We start from the raw sequence: 16,025 nt of genomic DNA on the forward strand, positions 1-16,025 counted from the left end.
AGATAAATACTTATTTCACTAACCAATAAACATAGGAATTCTTAATAATAATTTTCACAGGTGATTACTTCAACAGTAGCTGCTTGCAGTTACAATTGTTACAGAGTTTGACACTAATGGCAGTAATAATGTATTATCTGTACTACCGCACACTCACATTGTTTTACAGATAGACAGTAATTGTAGTTAGTTAGCAAAATCACATCAGATAAAGTCTTTAGGAAGGAAAAGGGTTCAGTATACACACATTAGCACATCTTAAATTTCGAGAGAAACCTTTTGGAGGTTCTAATGCTTTTAAAGTACAATCCTTAACTATACAAAAAGTCAGTGTAGGAGTGGAGCCAAAGTCTTACGAAGTAGCAGAATAAGCAAAGTTCCCCAGGATACTTTCAATCACTAGAAAAAGGTGCTGAGCAATATAACACAAGTTAGGGGGACCCTGAAAAGGACTCCCTAAAGGACACAAGCTGACAAGCCGGGGCCAGAGGTATGGGTGGACACCCAAACACCTATTCACACACTATAGTTACACTTGAGCGACTCTTCAGCTTAAGGTAAATTATACCTTTCACCCCCACAGTACCTTAGGTTAGAAGAAGCACATTCCGCTGGATTCTCTCCTGTGCAGCAGCGACGGGCCTGGTCTCTGGCTACCTTGGTCTGGTGATGAAAGGACGGACTCTGAAGGAGATGTTACAGCAGTGGTCAAGTGAGAGGACCAGCAGCAAGGATTTCTTCGATCTCCTGTTTCAGTCTGCGGTTTTGGTGCCTTTTTATCAGCTCCAAACAGCGGACGGTTCTTCGATTGTGAAGTCCTGCACTCTTGGTGAGTGGAATTATATGAGCAGGATCGTGCCCCCGGAGGTCCAACTGAACCTCACCAAAGTTCTGTCCAGATTCGTCCATGGCAAGACATTGCACTGGAAATGGGTCGAATGTCTCCTGGTATTCGCGGTCTGCAGCCCTGGAAAGTCACAGTACCTCGAGAGATTGCTCAATTTGTAGTTCGTCTTGAGGGTAGTTGGTCCCACCAGCCAAATGGAAGGAGTGGTCCTCTTTAGAGCTCCTCTGTTGATTAGAAAATGGGGTCAGGACAGCAGTGGTTGCTTCTTACTGAAAGGGTCTGCAGGCGTCTCTGGTTGTCTTCATCTTCGGTTCTTCTGTTCCAGTGGTCAACTTGCCTTCTGCCTCAGGAAACTCACCTTTTATTCAGTTTTCCCACTCACTCCTCTGCAAACTCTCTCAGCATTTTACAGAAAGGGGTGGGTGGCTGTCGAAGCAGCAAAGCGTAACTCTCCCAGTGGGAACTGGTTCCATTCTGGCACTCTAGCAGACAAAGGGCAGGGGAGTGTTAAACTCCTCCCCTGTTTCCTGTCCTCCCAGACACCCTGCAGCCTGGGTGGGGTCACCCAAGGGTTCCCGCCAAAGGAAAAACCCACATTCAGACCTGCCCCTCCCAGAATGGTAGAAGAAGGGCTAATAAAGAACAACAACAATAAAAAAGCGGGAAAAAGAAAGGAACTACCATGTTGGCACATTGGTGACCCTATGGTGCATAACCGAGACTGTGAATACAGACTGCGGTAGAAACTAGCACAATAGTTGGTAGAACGGCCACTAGCCATAACTATAGGGTTGACTATGTGACTAAAAAGTCACAGGAGCAGCCAGAAGGGGGATACTATGTATCCCCTTAGCACTCCACATAGGGTGGTGTGTGCTAATTTTTATAGGATAAACATTGTGGAGGGACACAGAGTATCCCTCTATCCTTGAGAAAAGTAATGTTCAAGGATAGTGCGGGAATCTCAAAGGAGGACCCAAAGAGTCCCCAGCAACACTGCACATAGGGTGCTCGTGCTGCAAAACATAAACACAAATGCCTTAAAAGACATATGGAGGAAAGCTGACGCCATAGAAATGTAAAAGGCATAGAACATAGTTCCAAATGTCAGAGCACATGAGAATAAATGAAGGGGGAAAAAGGTTCCCCTCATTCAGGATAGAAAGAAAAAGTTCCAGAAATCCAGCAAAAAGTGCTGAGGGTTTCGCTAGGAGAGGGGGTTAAGCATACAACTGATGAATCTCCATAATATGCACAATTTCACAAAGTTTGAAATCAAAGCACAAAAAGGCCTGAGAACTAACCGGTCCTAAGGTCAAATAACCTTCCCACTCAGGAGGATCTACAAGCATGTTTTAGCACACTGTACCTTTCACAGAGGAGCCTAGTCGGGTCTCATCATATGAGGTGAAGCTATGCCTCTCAAATCACAGTGAGCATGGGGTCCACGTTTGGAATACCATGGGTAGCCTAGGGTGAAACCCCAAGTTCCTCAACATTCCCAAAAAGGTCTGGGAGCCACTGAGAATGAACACGGCCAAATAGTGGAAGAAACTCCACAGAACAGCCTCCCACATTATTGTCCAATGTGAAATCAAAGCACTTCTCCAATGGCTAGAAATATGGAGGGTGTGCACCATGCCACAAGGTGAAGAGCTACCCGTTCTCTTCCAGAAGAATATAGCATTCCCCCTCTGTTGCTCACTGATCCAGTACAATAATCATCACTGATCAATGTTATGCTCATAGCGTGGTAGCTCAGTAACATACCACACCCAGTTCACACCTCCAGCACCTCACCTTCTATTACACTCAGGCAGCTCAGCTTCATCCACCCCCTTCAACCATGGGATCCACCTTCTCCTGGCCACAGGCTGGACCCTAAAGGCATTACTCAAAGATATCCATCATCTAAAGACCACATTCTGTGATAGAATTCAGCCCCCTTCCAAAAGGCAAACCCAAACACCTGTCACAAAGCAAAGTCTTCCAGCACCTCAAACTCTCCCTTTTGCCGGCTACATGTGACAATGAAACAGCTACACACAATACCGGGAGACGACGTCATAAGGGCATACTGCCTGGCACACCATGGGACATCAAAATGCAACACGCTCGACAGTTAGTCCTATTGTCTCATCTTTAGTCCAATTGGAGCTCACCAAAGTTCTGGCCAGACGTCTTTAGTGCATTGAAGCATAACAACAGTAGACACTGGTGTACTTTATTGAGACCTTAGTTTGGAAAAGGAAACTAATATGGTCCATCACTGGGCAGTGAGGCCTAACTGTAAATGTGAGAGCACATTCCGACGCCACAATAGTGATAGGATTTGCACTTGAAGGAGAAGTTAGTTGCGTGTTGGAATGTAGATGGTCTAAACACACTGGAGGTCATTACGAGGTTGGAGGTAAGGGATTACCAGCACCGGTAAGGCTGCCGATGCCCGTAATCCCTTACCTCCACATTCCGAGTTCCCTTTGCGGGTCCTTCCTTACCTCCTGCTTTTAGCAGGAGTTAAGTACGGGACCCGCAAAGGTATCTCGGAGGTAATTACGGTACCGTAATTTACGGTGCCGTAATTACCTCCTTCCCCATTCCCATTGAGCCCTATGGGGCAGAAATGGGAATGGGGAAGGGCAAAAGGTGAATTACCGGTCCCTCCAATCCGGGAATGGACCGGTAATTACTCCATTCACCATGCCGGATTTGGGACGGTTTCGGAGGCAACCATGGAGCTAATTACTCCATGGTTAGCTCCAAACCCGGAATGAGGCCCACTAAGTCTAAACTTGTTGGAAACCTTTTTTTCTTTATCCCAGCACTAGAAAAGTATTGTTCCATTTAAATGCGCACTTTGTCGGTTACCACTGTAATGGTATTCCAGCTTGTAACCAAGTTGGTGAATTGTGCTCCAGCCAGGGATACTCAGATGACATCCTGGAGTGCGGGGGGCGTGAAGTAGGAGGGAGAACTGGGAGCAGCTACAGATATGCGGAACAGGAATTATGAATAATGTTAGGCAGGAAGATGGGGACTGCTTGTTTAAGCATGGATGTGTGTAGACTCAAATACAATGACAAGAGCCCAGTGCAGAGAGGCAAATACTAGGGGGAAATATGCTAGAGGTGATAAGAGTTGGGTGTCAGAATACTGGCACTCAAAGTGCAATTAAGGTTCGTATGTGTGTGCTCAACCTGTCCCTTAAAGCATGGAGGCTTGCTTGTGTATGGGAGATGGATGTCGCCCTCAAAATTCATCCCTGGTAAGTTGCTTTGGATTCCGTCAATATAACAACATTTCCATGAGAAGAACATTGGGCCTCATTACAAGTTTGGCAGTAGCCTTGCCGGTAAAACCGGCAGGCTGCTGCCAAATTTGCAATTTTTTCCGGCACCTGCAAATGGGCATTTACCGGGTCATTACAGTCCTGCCGGACCCGGTAATTGGCCATTTGCGGGCCTTCCTTCTGACAGTTCAGTTCAGTTCCCCAGCTGCATATGCACACTGAGCCATGCAAGGCTGGGGGCGTTTTGATTCACCTGCCTTGCATAGCTCATTGGAAATGCTGGCTGGAGCACTGCATGTCTGTATGTGAGAGGCGGAGCTCCTGCGCCTCCTCGCACATACAGACAGAGCAGCCTGGAGTGGGGCGTTTCAGCACCCACGTGCAGGCCCCTGCAGAAGGTACGTTTTATGTCCATTTATTTTTTATTTTAATATGTGTATGGATGCATGTATGCTTGTGTTATGAGTGAGTGTATGGTGATGGGTGCTCGTGTGAATGATAGAGTGATTGCTGTGTGAATGTGTGTTTGTTTTGGTCCGTTGAGCTGATTTTGGCGATTGGGGAAGATGGGGGGAAGGAGGGTTGTACAACAGAGGCATTTTAAAAATGCCTTTGTTGCACAATCCCCCTACCCACCTGCCAAAATCGCTCTCCTTCTGAGGCGCTGTTGAGCCCAGGGGACAGGGATGGTATTTTATTTTACTGGATATCTATCATAGATGTCCAGTCAAAAATACCATGCTTTCCCCCTTGGTACCCCTCCCCCCAGTGCCAATTGCAAACTGTTTGGCTTTTTACCCATTTTCTTTTTAAAGGATGCTCTAAAATGCAACATTTTAACCCATTATTTTAAGAAAATTCACGGGGGAAAACCCCCCGACCTCCACTTCATTAGTTCGGCTCAGTCAAAAAGCTTTGTCACAATGGCATATCTGGAGGAAACATTTATGCCCCTACACTTAAAGAATTCACCAGCCACCACTGACACTGGAACTGTGCCAGGAGCAGGGCGGGGGAGCCCAGGGACTGTGGTGGGAGCAGGATGGGCAGGAGCCATGGCATAGTGGTGGGAGCAGAGTTTGGAGAGCCCAGGGTCTGTGGTGGGGTGGGGAGAGCAATAGGGTCTGGGCTCGGAGTGGGATGAGGGAGTCCAGAGACTGTGATGGGAGCTGGTGGGGGATCCTAGGGACTATACTGGGAGTAGGGGGCAGTGACAGTGTGCAAAAGTTCATAGTCATTTGGACTTACTATCCATTTGGCCTTTTTGGGGGTGCTCAGCCTGCCCACATTTTGCTCGGCGGGGGCCCAGGCCTAAAAAGCTTGAAGACCACTGTATTAGAGGGATTTCTATTTTCCGTTGTGAGTGCAGTTGGGTTCCAAATCCTGATTGGATAGGGTGCTAAGGGACATTTTGATGAAGCCCCTTTATCTTATCTTAAAGGAACTTATAAAGCGCACATCCACCCACAGGCATCTTTGCGCTAGGAGTCAGGAGGCACAGTCCTCACTGGCAAAGACTAAGCAAAAAAACATTTCTTCAGTGACTGACAAAAGGATAAATGATCAGCCGTTGCCAGACGATGGAAAGGAAGAGAGTTCCAAGACCTTTCTGCAGCAAGGGAGCATGCACATCACGCGACCCGACAGAGCCGCACCCGCAGGACAGAGATAGTACAGGACTCAAGGGAGCTGAGTGGACGATTAGGAACATATGTGGCAAAACTTGCCTTGCAGGTATTGAGCCACCAGGCCATAAAAGGTCCAGTGCACAATGCAAATAGATTTCAACTGCACCCACTGGGCCACAGGGAGTAAATGCAGCAGCTGATGGGATGGGAGATAGACGTACCATAGGGAGTAAAAGCAACAATCTGGCTGCCGTGTTTTGCAGCACTTGGAGGCAGTGCAGTAAATACAGTGGCCATTCTAGATATAGGAGTTACAGTAGTCTAGTATACTCAGCGTCAGTGCAACAACGACTGGGGCATGAAACAGCACAGGGAGGAAATCCAATACCTTATGCAGAACTCTCAGTGCCCGGACTGACAGACAGATGTCACCTGGACCTCCAAAGAAAGTGACGAAGAGATCTTGACTCCCAAATCCTTCACAACAGAAACCAGAATTGGACAGGAACCATGAGAAGAAGGAGAAAAAGAGGGAGTCCAAAGAGAAGAAGCAAAAGAGGGGCCAACCACAAGGACCTCAGCCTTGTCCCCATTCAATTTAAGTCAGTTGTGGCCCATCCAACGCCCCACATCCTCCAAGCACCCCGTAGCTGAGATGCAGAATCAGGATGAGAAAGATCAAAATGCAGAATAATCTGGGTGTCATCAGCAAAGGAGTAACATCGGACAGCGTGGCAGTGGATGAGCTCAACTAACGGCTGGATGCACAGATTGAACAATGCGGGGGACAAGGGTGAACCCTGGGGGACCCCACAAGACAGTGGGACAGAACCAGAGTGAAAAGGAGTAAGAGAGAGAGTTTGTGCACGATCACCAAGAAAAGCTGAAAACCAAGATAACACCTGTCCAGTTATCCCCGCTCCGGCAAGACAGGCGAGCAGGATGGAGTGGTCGACAGTGTCAAAAGCAGCTGATAGGTCTAACAATATGAAGGCTACCACTCCACCCAGAATGATGTGCTAAGACCGATAATTTACTGTTTATAGTAAAGTACAGTTCAGGAAAAAAACTATACAAGCTAACTTAATTTGCTTTAACTTTTAGAGAACAACCCCCACTTTGGCTGCTTAGTTATCTTCAATGCCCAGCATTGTCTGGAAGTCCAAAAACTAACTTTCGATTACCTTATAATATTTTGGCCATGAAAGAGAATAACTGCCACTGTAGATTGTGCATTTTTACATCAAGCACATCTACGCCAACCCCATTAGAAATATATCAAAAGCCATTGGCCTAATGAGGGAATTGTCCTGATCTGCAGTGACTTGCAAAGGTCAATGATCACCTATGTCAAGGCTTTGATCTTTTTGGTTGTTCGTCGGTATTCCTGTGCTTCTTCCGAGCAGCATAGAAGGCTCAAAGTCGAAGATGATATTGATTGCACCCAGAAATGGCTCATGGGAAATTCAATATCAGGTGTCCCAGCTCAATAGCATCCTTCTCACTTTTTTCCATTTGGTTCAGTGTAAATCTTGCTGGATGTTGGTTTCCGAAACACCACGGTTGGATCGCTCCCCGTGAGAAACCGAGGTCAACACAGAGGGCCCGATTCACAAGCTGGTGTTAAGTGCCGAAAAGGTAGTTTAAAGTGTTAACAACCTTTTCAGTACTAAAAACCTATTCTGAAGAGGCACATTCTTCCGAAGTTGGAAGGAATGCACCACTTTTGTAATACATGTGGTGGTTGCTAGGATGGGATGGAAAGCAACCTAGCAGCCTCACCATTCGATACCTGCCACTTTAGACTGGTATGCTTATGGCACTCCTTCAGTTTTATATGTGCGCTAAAGTCGTGCACATATACGGTACCATTTTGGTGCCGTTATTCTGGAGGAGTGTCACAAGAAGGCGGTCACAGTCAGAGGCGATGCTAGGGGGTGGCTAAGGGGGCTATAGCCCCTGGTCTTTTGGTTGTAGCCCCGGATAGAATCTCAGGGGCTACAACCAAAAGTGTAGCTAGCCCCCAGTCCCGACAGTTCCAACATTAGCGTAGCCCCTGGTCTTTTCCAGACCTAGCAACACCCCTGGTCACAGTGCAGGTAAGCTGCTTCAACGATGCCAGAAAATGTTCACTTCAGTCCACCCATGCAAACCTATGTTAACAAATAGCATTGGATTAAGCCAAAAATGATGTCTCTTTTAGGATACGTTTAAATGTTTAAACGTATCCTAAAAGAGATATGTCTGCACTGGCTTAATATTATGATAAGCTGCCCCAATGCAATTCATTAACATAGGTTTGCATTGGTGGACTGACATCACTGTTCTCAGCAGTATTGCACCCGTTATGAATGCTGACGGTGTACTGTCGCGCACTACGAGGATGCCCAGGCCCACTTGAGAATAGTGGTGTGGAGCCTGGGGTCCTGATTTGGTGCAGTGCTCTTTAGAACGTTCACTGCACCAACTTAAGAATCGGACCGTAAGTGGTGGTTACCTTCAGCCAAGAGTATATGTGATGCTTATTTTCTGGAAGTTAAGCGTGCACTTCTCTTCAAAGTCGAGTTGGGCTGTATGGGCTTTAGTCCTTTGTGAGCACATTCTATCATGGCCACCACCTACTCTTGCACTGGAGTGCCAGCCCTCCCCCCCAGTCGCCGCACTGACTGGCCAGTGCCATTCCCTAAGGGCCAATCACAGGAGCTGGCAGGGGAAGGAGCCGGCCACCCGAAAGGCCCACACCAAGGCCACTGTCTCTGCCTGTCTGAAGCCGGATGGAGCACATCTCCCTGTAACACCTTTTGGTATCACTCCAAAAGGTTTTCTAAGGACTTGGTACCTCGCACGCTCTGATCACAAACTTTCTTTCTTGACTCCACTTGCCCTGGTAAGCAACTATGGATCGCATTACTCCTGCCACCTTCATTGACACTATAATCTGCTCAAACTGGCGCCTGTTCCTTCCCCTACCTGCCTATCTGTAACCTTTAATCCCAGCACCAACAGTATTTCCTTCATTATGTGCATCATAAAGATTACTCCTCTACTGCTCTCTAAACTCCCTGCTCCAAAAGATAATCAATAGCTTACCCTTTTCTATCCTTTCTTCCTCCAACTCTGCTCCCATTCTTTTTGTACTGATTTTGAGTGCTTTCTGCTAAATCCGAATTCAGGTACCTTCAGAAACTTGTCAATGATCTGTAAATATTTCCAGCATGCCGACTGATTTTTGTCTGCTTGGCAGCCTGGTGAGATTCTATTGTTGCATAGTGCCTCTGACCCTCTTCCATGCTATCATCTGTATCCTGACCTCTCCCCCCTCTTGTCCCAGCCCCCATGGTGCTCTCTGTCTTCCCTATCTTTTCTAACTTCTTCTTCATCTCCTATCCTCCCTCTGTCACAAAGTCTGGAAGGAAGCAACTAAAAAGGCACTCCTGAGATCCAACCCTGGTCTGCCCATCGCAGACACCTACATCAATGCTTCCTCCAGACAGACTATTACTGACATTCTTTTCGCTGTCCCCTCGTCTAACCTATGGACCCCCCTATGGTCTCTGTCCTCTCCCCTTTCTACTCCTCACCTATTACTGGCGGCACTGGGTGGGAAGTGCTCTTGGCTCACTTCACATCTTCCAAATGCACCATTGATGTGTATCATAATGGCACTGTCATGGCCTAGGGTTCTCAGCCCAATCTTCTCCTTCTTGACAGGCGTCTTCCTTCTCTCTTCAACTTCCCACCCTCTACTTCCACCCTTCCTTCCCTAATCCCCTTCTCCCCTCGCCCCCAGTGGTGGCACTGCACCCTGTGACCCCCTGTGAGACAGGCGTGGCGACAAGAGAGACACAGACTCAGAAAGTAAGATTTCAAAACCTTTATTTAAAGTTTCAGGGTTGGTGTAATACCTAACTGGCCCTAACTCTAAAGGGATGTTTCCCTGAAATTATGCTTCGAAGGGCCGTCAATGTCTGAAAGTCCAAATAAATAGTCTGTGTCTAAACCTATGCTTGCCCTCACTCTATGCAAAAATGTGCAAGGGTTTCTTTGTACAAAATCAAAAAGGTGTGGTTCAACTACAAATAGGAAGACTGTGGTTGATTTTCAGTGTCCTTCCACCCTAGCGTGATTTCAGGCTCACAAAATGAGTTTAAATAACAGGTGTTCTTGTAGGACCGTCGCCACAGGGTCCTCTCAGCAGTCTCTCGGTCTCACTGGTTTCGGGGTCCTTGCCCAGGCTTCAATTCTTTAAATGTAACGTAAAGCAATTAAACACAGTTCTCTTTATCGCTCACGGTTCCCTTCCCCAAGTGTTGTGCTCTCAAATGGTTGTACACAACAGTTCCTCTTTGGTAGGCTTCGCAGGGTTCCCTTCCCCAAGTTGCATGCTTTCAAATGGTTGTACACAACAGTTCCTCTTTGGTAGGCTTCGCAGGGTTCCCTTCCCCAAGTGTCAAGCCTCCCGTATTCAAAACATATTTTACTTTGTCAGGATATGCCTTTAACAAATGTCTTTCATGGGGGTAGTGTCGGAGACTTTTGAGAACGCCAGGCTTTTTGCTCCTCCCAGGCACGACCACTCTGAGTTCTATCCCCTCTCCTTATTCTCTGCACCTTCTGGCACCTTGTACCTCTTTCATTTCTTCCTTTTCAGTCATGCACAATCGCACCTTCCTTTCACTTTACTGTGCTTTTTGCCCTTTCCCAAGCTCAGGCCCCTTCCAGCTTTCAAACACAAAGCCAGTTTTATCAGGATGTACTTTAATTTCTTAGGTAGGCCTCTCAGGGTTCCCTTCCCCAAGCTCAGGCCTCTCCCAACTTTCAACACATTTCAAAATATATCACAGTTCCTTTTAGATTTCTCAGGGTGCCCTTCCCCAAGCATAGGGCCCTCGAGTTCAAAACATAAGGTCAGCTGGTCAGGATGTGCTTTTTTCTTATATATGTTTTTTTCTTACATACAATCCTCTAATGGGGTAGAATCAAAAACTTTTTTCCAAAAAAACGCCAGGCTCTTTGCTTTTCCTAAGCGCGACCACTCTGATCCTTTGCCCCTCTCTTTATATCTTACTCTTGCTTTCCTTTATATGATTTATCTTTAGGTGCTTCCTGCACCACTTTCAAATATTTCTTACTTCGGGCTCCATGGAGACACGGCTCTCTCACCACGTTGCAACCCTCCAACCACACCCGGTCAGCTGCTCCGCGTCTCGCTCTTCTATGGTCCTTCCAGGTTTCCTGTGATGCAGCTTCCACGTTTCACCCAGCATCCCCAGCTTTCTCAGAGTTCTTGGAAGGAATTGGTCTGGGACTGAGAAGGGATACCCTACTGGACTCAGCCATACAGCCTCCCTTCTCCTCTCCCAACTGCTGCTCTCTCACCTGTGCAGAACCACACCTTTTATAGTTCTCAGTGGAGTCAAGTGGAGCCGGGTGTGAATGGTTAGTGAAAAGTGCCTGACTCTATTAGTGGGAGAATTCACTGGTAGTTGGTAGTAGTTTGCCTCTCCATTTGCCATGTTAACTATAGCGGAAATCTGCATTGCTCTCTGTCGCCACTTCCTCGTCCAAGTACTTGCTGGAAATGGGGAGGGGGAGACCAAACAAGATGGGAGTTGTTATTTACATGTTATATTGTCACCTTCTTGAAGACCTTGACGTCCTAACCCTCACTGAGACATGGTTCATGGCCAGCTCCGTCACTGCTTTTGACACTCTTCTTCCTGCGGGCTACAAGATCCTGTTCAACTCCAGACCCTCCTGGTCTGGTGGTGGAGTGGCCCTGCTCTTCCCTGAGTGGATTCCTGTCTCCATCATCCCCACTCCAACCTACTCATTCTTTGAAAGCCTAGTCTACAGGCTGTTTGTCTCTGCTACTTTCTCTGTTACTCTCACTACCATCTACAGACCCCCGGGACCTTCCTCCCTCTTCCTCTCTGAAAAGGCCGACCTCTCCTTCTCTTTTCTTGCCTCCTCCTCCAAACGTACCTTCCTTGGGGACTTCAACATCCATCTTGACTCCCCTGAAGTGGCTACTGTTCTCTTCTGTAGCTTCTGCGATACTTTCTGCCTCACTATCCTTCCCTCTGGCCCAACTCACTCTTCCGTGCACACATTGGAGGCTCTCATCTCAACAGACATCCCTCTCTCCAACTCTCTCACTACCCCTCTCTTCTGGTCTGACCACTCTCTCCTCTCCTTGACCTCCCCTGTCCCCAGACTCCTCCCCTGCACTGCCAGTCTCTTCCTCCCTCATTCGACAGATGAAGCGTGTGTCAGTCACTGCTTTTGCTTCCTCCTTCTTCCCTCCACCTCCCTCTTCATTGGACTCTCCGTCAGACTCTGTTCTAACTAACCTCCATCTCTCAATCTCTAACAGCCTGGACGGCCTAGCCCCTGTCATGAGGATCCACATGAAGCTTGTCTTCAAATGCAACTCTTGGTATGACCCCGACTTAGCCGCCTTGAAATGAAAGTGCAAAGCGGCAGAGCAGAAGTGGCAGACATCTAGTTCATCCCCCGACAAACTGGCCTGTCGTCTACTTCAAAGGTAATACTGTTTCTCCACCTGCTCCAAGAAGAGAGCTCATGTCCAAGCCTGCATAACTGGAGCCACCAATAACATGGCTGAACTCTTTAAAATCTGCAAGTAACTTGCCAATCCTACTGCAGCCTCCTCTTTTCCTGCTCCCTTCCAGGCCTTTTGCTCTGCACTGGCCACCCACTTTTCCTCCTTAACTCCTGACATCCGGTCCTGCCATCTTCTTACCACCACACCCCACCTTGGGCAAACTCATGGAGAAGCTGGTCATCCTCAAACTGCCCGTCCACACCGAAATGGCTGGTTGCCTCCACTACTACTAGTCCAGTTTTAGGACAGCCAAAGGCACGGAAACTGCTCTCCTGGTGATGACCTACTCTCTAACTTGGACTCTAACACTCCCTCTGTTCTGATCCTCCTCAATCTTTCTTCTGCCTTTGACACAGTCAACCACTCCATCCTCACAAACCGTCTCCATGATACCCTGGCGTGGCTGACCTCCTTCCTTTCCAACATAACTTCCCAAGTGCAAATTTGACCTTTTCTCTCCTCCACCTCACTCTCTACATGTGGCATCCCTCGGGGCTCGATCCTATCGCCATGGCTCTTCAACATCTACCTGGCTCCTCTGGCCCACCTGAACTCCACTTTCTCCCCTCATTTCCAGTGTTACGCAGACGGCACACAGCTCTCTTCCCGGCTACCTTCCCCTACCCCCACCTTCTCCTCCCTCCTCCCTCCCACTGCTATTCAGGCATGGTGCTCTGCCAATGATCTTTGCCTGAATGCCAGTAAGACAGAGATCCTTCTCATTAGGACGCCTGTTCTTTGTTTTCCCCCACTCACTAGCCAGACTCCCTGGATCACCTACCCTCACTCACGTGTGAGGCAAAAAACCTTGGGTTCAGCTTTGACTCCTCTCTCTCTTTCTCTACACACATCACTGACCTTGCTAAGAAGTACAATTTTCAGCTACATCTCCTCAGGGGCAGTCTACCTTTCCTCACTTTTCCCCAGAAGCTCAATGTCCCCAGAGCCCTGGTTCTTTCAAGGCTTGACTACTGCAATAGCCTCTTCCTCAAGCTTCCTCTTTCCTCCCTTCTCCCCTCCAACTAATCCAGGATAGGACTACTCCTTGACCTCAAGCCCAGGGACCGCATCTCTCCAGCCCTAAAATCTCTCCACTGGCTCCCAATGACTGCTTGGATCAAATTCAAGACCATTTGCATCATCCACAAGGCTGTCTGCGGCCTGGGACCTCTCTACATCCAGTTTACTCCTCCGAAATACCTACCAGCCAGAGTCCTTCGGTCTTCTGGCTCCAACTCTCTGCGGTCAAACGTTTCTCCAAGCAGAGAGTGGGAGGTAGATTCCTGTCCTTGGCTGGCGCCTCCCTCTGGAACAGCCCTCCACCCCCTCAGACTTGAGCCGGATCTTCTTAAGTTCCAGAAACTTTTCAAGATCTTCCTTTTCTCCTCTTCCTTCCCTCTCTCACACCCATGCTAAACCCTCCATCTGCTGCTGTGACTGGTGTCTGGTACCTTCAGAGTCATACAGGGCTCAGACCACCCCCAACAGTCACCCCCCTGCATCCTTTGCCAGCACTTGCCATCGGGCTCCCTTTCCCAGACTATCCCAGTTTAATCCTCCCTGTTCACTACAGTCTTCTCCCCCTCCCCACTCTTTCCACTGGCACTTGCTGCATTGGCCCGACCAGCACATGCCCGCCCCCACCCATGCGGGTATCCCACACCTGCACTTCTCCCGCTACTCCCCACCCCTTGCACTTATCACCTTGTCATGCACCCGCATGGTAGGATTGTCACAAGGCCAATATAACCGTTTTTTGTTGTGTTCTTATGATTTGCCATGCCCTTTGCGCCCCCTGTATGGTGGCGTCTGCAATAAATGAATAAATAATGTGCAAAATAGCCAAGGAATCACTTGTTTACTGTAAGATTCCATTTTATTGCAGAATCGGTGGTAATCTGAGATTAACAATGATTCTGCAATAAAGTTGCCCTCGCTTTCTCCTGTTCTTTTGGAAAATATCTTTTTACACTTTGGTCACTGGGCCAGAGTGGATCATTTGCTGCAATCACCCAACAAAACCCACAAGACACAGTGCTCTGCGCACCCCCAGGTAGAACACAGTGGCCCTCATTACGACCCTGGCGGAAATCGAAAAACGATGGCGGAAATGCAATACCGCCATCGAATAGCGCTCGGTGCGACTATGACCCGTCACCGCAAAGTACGAAGCCATTAGCGACACCGTAGTGAACGCCAACGCTAACTGCACCAAGCACGCGTGCGCGCGCCATGCGAAACCGCAAACACCACCATGGCGCAAGGGTACGCCAATTCCGACCCTAGCGGACATGTACCTAACGCCATCATGCATGGCGTAATGTACCATTCCGCCATGGTGAGAAGTACGGCATCGCGAATCAACCGTAAACGGCCCCACTGAGTGCCTGTACACCGCTCCCTGCCCACAAAGTACAACTCCCCGTAGGTGCAATGAAGTCACAATGCAACCAGTGAAATGTACAAGTCACCCATGCATGCCAACGAACAAAAGAAACACAACAGGGGCCAATGGGAGCTGCAGGGCACAGATGGCACAAATACAGAAGCCATCCCAATGGACATGACCACAGTCCCCCACCAAGAAACGCACGCAAACACAGGCACCTGTGACCAGCAATATTCCGAGAATCACATCATTCCACCAGTCCACCTGGCTGACCGGCATCTGTTACACAAAACCCAATCCCCCGCCCCTGAGCATGACAACAATCAAACTGTCATATTGGCAGCCCCCATCCCTGACCTCACGGGCTTAGTAGGCAAACGCGCCCAGTACAGTACCACGCAACTAAACTCCGAAGCTGGAACCCAATGCAGATCTCCTCACAATACATCGCCCCCCAAATAGGCATATGCCACATCACTTGCAAAGAAAAACGCTACACGGGCCAAATCAGAATAGAAATTTAATGCACATCAAAGTCACCAAGCCCATACAGCCATCAGGCCATGAACTCCAAAACACCAAGCACCATTGTGGGCTGCATCCGCAAGAAATGACCAGCCACTACTTGTGTGTCGCCCTGTTCCCTCATGGTACACAGAGCCACATTCACGTACGAAAAGGCAACATGGAAGCGCACAGAACCGCAGGGCCGTCCCAATGGGGAGGCACTAGTCCAGCTGAAAGGCCGAAATGTTGCTCCGAGCCACCAGTACTGCGTAAGGGCATGTGGCCCATTGGCGATCGTCCCATAAGATCGTAATGCTGCTCCACTGATTAACACGAAGCAGCAGGTGTCGGGAGTAAAACCCATCTGCAGGAGTGGCATACAGATGGCAGTGGCAAAAGGGGAGGAGATACCTGTCAACCAAAAGAAAAGAAAAAGAACAGAATGGCCGTCAGAACTACATTCGAACAACTCACTTCAATGATCACACTAAATCCACAGCCATATGCATGCTAGCCCACTCCAAAGGATCATCACCACCCCAAAACCACTTGCGACTCATAACCATCTATAACGAGGTGCAAACACCATCACAAACGAGTGTACCTGTGCATGCGTCTGTCAAAACAGAATCCATCAGATGGGAATGTTAACGTGCATGGACACAAGTGTCTGAGGGCGCGTCGAGACAGGGAGGGCTCAACAAGGCCAGATAGACGATGGTCCCACTATGGCAGCC

At 48.4% G+C, this 16,025-nt stretch overlaps 1 protein-coding gene across 4 annotated transcripts in view; it reads right to left on the reverse strand.

Annotated features, from left to right (window-relative positions):
• Positions 1–16,025, reverse strand: part of ARHGEF3 (Rho guanine nucleotide exchange factor 3) — a 1,464,987-nt gene that overhangs the window by 129,213 nt on the left and 1,319,749 nt on the right. The gene's annotated exons all lie outside the window — the stretch shown is intronic.

The sequence above is a fragment of the Ambystoma mexicanum genome, chromosome 2p (genome assembly GCF_040938575.1).
Source record: "Ambystoma mexicanum isolate Mex_15411 chromosome 2p, UKY_AmexF1_1, whole genome shotgun sequence".
NCBI classification, from domain to species: domain Eukaryota; kingdom Metazoa; phylum Chordata; class Amphibia; order Caudata; family Ambystomatidae; genus Ambystoma; species Ambystoma mexicanum.